Below are 6,000 nucleotides of genomic sequence, written 5' to 3'. Positions count from 1 at the left end.
CTATTTCTTACAGTTACATCTATTTCTGACAGCAGTTGGACTGCATATGGTTGTGTTTGAGTATCAGAGCAATTGTCCATTTATACTTATCATTATGTGTACATACTATTATGCAATTGATTTTGAAAGGCGGTTCAGGCCTCACACCAGAAAGGAAATGGCTCCTATTTGACGTAGATTAAGTGAGTCCAGAAATGCATGGATGGACAGATGTTATAGGACATGTGGTTTGTGTTTGGGTGTTTGTTTGTGTGTTTCTTCTATTATTAGCATCTGCTTGTCTTTGAATATTTTAGTGTATTAGCAGGTTAGTTACTTCATGTTGTGTTTGTGGCTATTGTTCTGAGTTGATGTCTGCATGATTGCGTGATGATATCTATGTAGAAAATGAATTGATGGATGGATTTCTATTTTCATAGAGGTTAGTGTACACATGGCCTTGCTTTTGTGGAATGTATATGTGTTGTTCTATGTGTGTGTGTTATTATGTGCCTGTGTTTACATTGTCATGTTAGGATGTACAGTACTATTCATTAATGCATCATTCTCTTTAATGTGTTTCACTGCGAGTTCATGTGTGTCTTCTATTGTTAAGTTACCATATGTCACTTTTCACGTGCATATGGATATTTTAAAGTGCGTCCTGTCTGTGAGTTGTATAGTGTGACACTGTTATTGTTACTGTGTGTGTGTGTTACTGTGTGCTAATGAATGTGTATTTTGTTATCAGCAGGCCCTACTGAATGTGCTATTTTGTGATGTGCATATGAATTATTAAATACCGTAAAAGTTTAATATTGGATGGTTATGAGTGGGCGGCACGGTGGCGCAGTGGGTAGCACTGCTGCCTCGCAGTTAGGAGGCCTGGGTTCACTTCCCAGATCCTCCCTGCGTGGAGTTTGCATGTTCTCCCCGTGTCTGCGTGGGTTTCCTCCGGGTGCTCCAGTTTCCTCCCACAGTCCAAAGACATGCAGGTTAGGTACATTGGCAATTCTAAATTGGCCCTAGTGTGTGTGTGTGCCCTTTGGTGGGCTAGCGCCCTGCCCAGGGTTTTTTTCCTGCCTTGAGCCTTGTGCTGGCTGGGATTGGCTCCAGCAGACCCCTGTAACCCTGTAGTTAGGATATTGCGGGTTGGATAATGGATGTTCAAATCTCTTTTTTGTGATTTTCTATAGCCTAGTTGGATAAGTAATATTGTGTGTTAGCGTAATACTCATTTATGTGCATGTGACTGTCAGATGACATGTGGTAGCTTCTCCATGTGTTATCATATGAGGTGCATGTACACATACAGTATCTTTATAAAAGTGTAACATTGAATAATAATGTGTGTGTTGTTGTGGGTTGATGTATGCTAACTTATGTGTCTGCTAACTTGAAAGAGTGTTATTGTGTGTTCTGCATGTCAATTGTTTAGCACTGTGTGAGTATAATATTGTATAGTTCTATGTAATATTGTGATTATTTCAGCATTATTGTGTGTTAGTCTAATACTGGTGCATGAGCATATGATTGGAGTTAACATATTGTGACCAGTAGGGGACACTGCAGCACTCCAAACCCCAGACGCAACCTCACCAACACAAGTCCTGGTACAATAAAAAATCTATTGTCACAATATACCTTACAAAAAGCTTTACAAATGACAATAATACAGTACTCCTTTTCTTCTCTTTCCACTCCTCTAGGAAAGCTTTGTCCTCTTCTACCCAACTCTGCCAAGCCTGGATGAGGTCAAGCAGCTTCTTTCATCCTGGACCCAGGAGTACTCCCAATGCTTTGTGCATAGTCTGTTGGAACAGCTTCTGGATTAAATGGCAGCCCCAAAAAGTAGGGATCATGGAACCCTGCAGCACCCCTTGGCAACACAAACAGAACCTGAAAAGGCTGCTCCAAAAGACTACAGTTCCCAGCATGCTTTGCAGGTTTCTGTACACGTAACGTTGCCCCAGGATGCTGCCACCTAGAGTATTGGGGGAGCATGTATTTCTGACAGGTTGTCTCCCCTTGTTCCGGGTATTGTTCTTTGGTCCAACCCTGCTGGGACTCCAGCATGCCCACTGCTGCACTGGCATCGCCTGCCTGTCTTCTGGCCGAGACAACACAATTTTTGCCTTATTTTTCTTGCTTCTAAAGGGCTGGCTTCCCATCCAGGTCAGCAACTTTGCCTCATCCCTCTCGGGATGCCCACCCCATATACACTGTCCATCCCATAATGCTAGCTTGTTAACATTCATTTGTCTGCATTATACAAATACAGAATTGTTTATTGCTGCATGTTTGTGTTTTATAGTGTCCTAATTATGTGTATATTATGGTGTATTAGTATGTACATCTTCTTGTGGATTAATATCTGCCCTCCTGACATGGTGCTATTTTCTAATCTAAATGGCCAATGTTGTATATGTTATAACTATGTTATTTACTTTCATAAAATTACAGCAATATTATATAATATACTGTGTATTTATGTGTTATTGTGATTTATTGCGCCCTAATCTTCTTATATAAGATTATGAAACACAGAATGAGATGTTACTATCCTTGTGCAAGCACGTACAATAGGTTCAGTTACGCTTGTCGGTGAATGGTGAATGGTAGACTTGGAGAAGTTTGTAGAATATTGGGACACATCATCAGTAGTGTCCCTCTGGCTCATGGGGTGTTTCGGCCTCTCACACTATACACCCTCACCAGAGGCGGCCAGCTATAGGGTGATCAGCCCTAAGCTTGCGTCCCATTCCCAATTAGTCATGAGAGTCTCTTTGGTGTCAAATGACTGACATCTCATGAACCTATGTATGGCAGCTTAAGTTTTGGGGGCCCAGCAGAGGGCATACCTCTTCATCCAAAGCCACTGGCTACTTCTCTCCGCTGCTTCTATTGCAGCTATGATGGCTGCGCATTGGCTCTGGCCCCTAATTCCCAGGTCTCTCAGCAGTTTGATGGTAGATGTTGCCACAAACCCTCTGCATCCAACTTCCACTGGGCGAACTTCCATGGTCCAGCCACGATGTTGCGCTTCAGCAGCTAACAGCATAGCGTAGATATTTCCGCTTGTATGCCTCATCCACGGAATCCTCTCAGGGTACGGTGAGCTCGATAATGTAACCCTTCCTTAAGGAAGTGGACCAGAGCACCATGTCAGGTCTCAAGGTAGTAGTGGCAATCTCCGGGGGAAACACCAACTGTTGGCCAATATCTACCAGCAGTTTCCAGTCACGTGCTAAGCACAGCTGGCCTTTCTCTGATGGTGTGGAGTTGCTCCTGGTAACTGTAGCACCTTCTTGAACAAAGGCAGTCATCCAAGGGTGATTAGATATTGGTGGTGAAAGGGCATTGGTAAAAGATTGTTTTTCCTCCATTGTGGATGCAAGGTTCTTTAGGACCTACCGTGGCTGTTCGTTTGTCTGTCCAGAATTTTAAATCACCTGTAGCTTGCAAACCGTTTCACCAATTGACCTGAAATTTGGCACACATATACTACGTAACCTCTACTGTCCACTTTCAGAGTGATGATTTTTATTACTCTTTGTATTTTTATTTTATTTTATTGTAGAATCAACTCTCGGCAGCGTGCAGCAGGGCAGCCGTGGGGTGCATGCGTACGGATGCCATTCTCATCCCTACCACCTTCGCTGTCACTTCCACTACCTCTTCATATCTTAAATTATTCTTGAGGCAGTACCAAATTAAAAACGTACTAAGTAATTGCAACACAAAAACTGAATTAATCAGTTTTAATGCAAAAAGATGGCGATGGAAAAAGAGAAGAACTGGAAGAAAACAAGAGCTGCTCATGAAGCAGCAAGCGCATCAACCTCTGAGCAAACGAATGCAAAACGTACAGAGAAAGAAAGAGTCAAGTGTATTCACTGCACGTTATCATGCAGTACGCCGTTACTGGTTATGTATATTTTCTTAAATTTATGTGTACCTTATGTATGCTGGCTTCAGAAGGTGTACTTTTGCATTATTGTGTTACATATGAGAGCTGTCAGGGTCATTCATAGTGTGTGTGCTAGTTTATGTGAGTGTCACATTCAGTAAATGTACTGTAGTAGTGAGTATCTTACTGTATAGTGTGTATGTGCCTTACAGTATATGAGTGTAATACTGTGCATGAATGAGTGTTATTGTGTTTACTGTACCATAAATAATTAGTGTGTTAGTGAAAAGAGTGATATTATGACAAAGTTTAGATGGGAAAAAAGCCATTGAAGCCCCCACAGTTTGTCAAATTTTAATTTACCTTTTGTGTCTTCTCACGTTCCCAAAGAACTCCTGTCCACTACACTACTTGCATCATATCATTCATTTCATTTTGTTTTGCATGTATATTTTATTGTGTGTTTGTCTATGCTTGGTTGAGGGACCACCATATATTACAAAGGTTTGTTTTAGTGCTACTTATTCTATGTATTTTATGTCACATGTATTTCCTGATAGTGAGGTTACCATCAGAATTAGATTAAACATTTTCAAAGAAGAAGCACAGAAGAGCAAGATGGACAGAATTCCCTCCTGTAAAATAGTGAAGAAACTCTGTAAAGACAGAGCCTGGCATTAAATGGAGAAGCAGCTGATTAAAGGGCTTCGAGATGTGAAAACGTAACAAAAACTCTGTGGAGTTCAGGTCAATAACAGAATTCAAAAGTGCAGAGAAGAAAAAGAAAGACACACAAAGTCTGGGCGCTACAAAGAACTTGAATGTGTTTTTATTTGATGGAGTCGCACATTATCAGATTTGTTGCTGTATTTTTCACTCTTCCACTTTCGCAGGCCCCCCTTTCATCTTTGCGCAGATGACATTATGCGGCCCTTTGATTGCCACTCTACCTTTTCACAGGTGACTGGTAAAGAGAATCCTGCGTTTGTTGTAATGCTTCAGGACACAATGAAGACATTTATGAAATGCGTATTTGTCTGCCAACCTTGAAATTGATTGAAGTTTCACTGCCGTGTCTCAAAGAACGGCTCACGTCTGAGAGAGAAGATTAATGTATTCTGGTGATCACTGCTCTCATTATTGATTAGGTGCAAAGGTTGAAGGGCTGCCACACTCTGTCAGTAATGGCTAAACCTTGGCGATACCAGCAGTTAAAATTCAAAAAAAGGACTCTCTCTGCAGGCTTGTGAGGCTTTGGTTATAAATTACATGTTTGCTTTTTTGCAATCTGTGCTGGACAGTGCTTGGAATTGGTGGTTTTGGCCTTTCTGAAGACACCAATATCTGCAGTATGTAATATAGCACCTTTCACAGAGGATCTTTATGTATTATTTTTCATTGACAGCACTCCCACCAAGAGCTTTACGTGGTAAAAGAAAAGAGGGGTCTACAGACAACAGAGACAGAATACACAATGGCAAAGACATAAAGAACTGGACAATGACTACAGCAAGATTTTAAAGACTTATTGTACATAAATGATGATTTGTGCCATTCATTTTAGAGCTATGGCTTGGGGAACACAAGCCAAGGAGTGTCCACATTTTGAATTTCAACAAGCAGTGGACGCCCTGAAAGAATGAAATGACATAATAAGGCCTAAACAACATGGACAGACACCCTTAAATATTTTTATTTATAAAGCTACGCTTTAATTGTTTGACACACTCCCCGGTTTGAGCCTTAATCTGTTTCCTAGTGTGACCATGCTTCCATCTCTCCTTGACTGCTTGACCCATACAGTCTATAAAAGACACTTTTATGGGCTGTGCACTGAAAGGTGCTATATAAGATGAAAACTGATGGATTAGTTGATCAAATGTGAGAGTGTGCCCAGCCATGGGTTTGTTTAACACGTGATTGGTTGATTCTGCCTTAAAGTCTGCACAGCCAGATCAGCCTCTTTTATTTTGTTCCAGAAAATAGGAAATTAATTTGAAGAGTATAATAAGAAACATTCACCTCACCCACTACTGTCCAGTTACACAAGGATGCTAAATAGCATTAACATGTTGTACAAATGCCAAAGTCATCTTGGGTCTGACATTGGT

Source organism: Erpetoichthys calabaricus, chromosome 2 (assembly GCF_900747795.2).
Source record: "Erpetoichthys calabaricus chromosome 2, fErpCal1.3, whole genome shotgun sequence".
NCBI lineage: Eukaryota > Metazoa > Chordata > Cladistia > Polypteriformes > Polypteridae > Erpetoichthys > Erpetoichthys calabaricus.
This window is presented reverse-complemented; position numbering follows the sequence as displayed.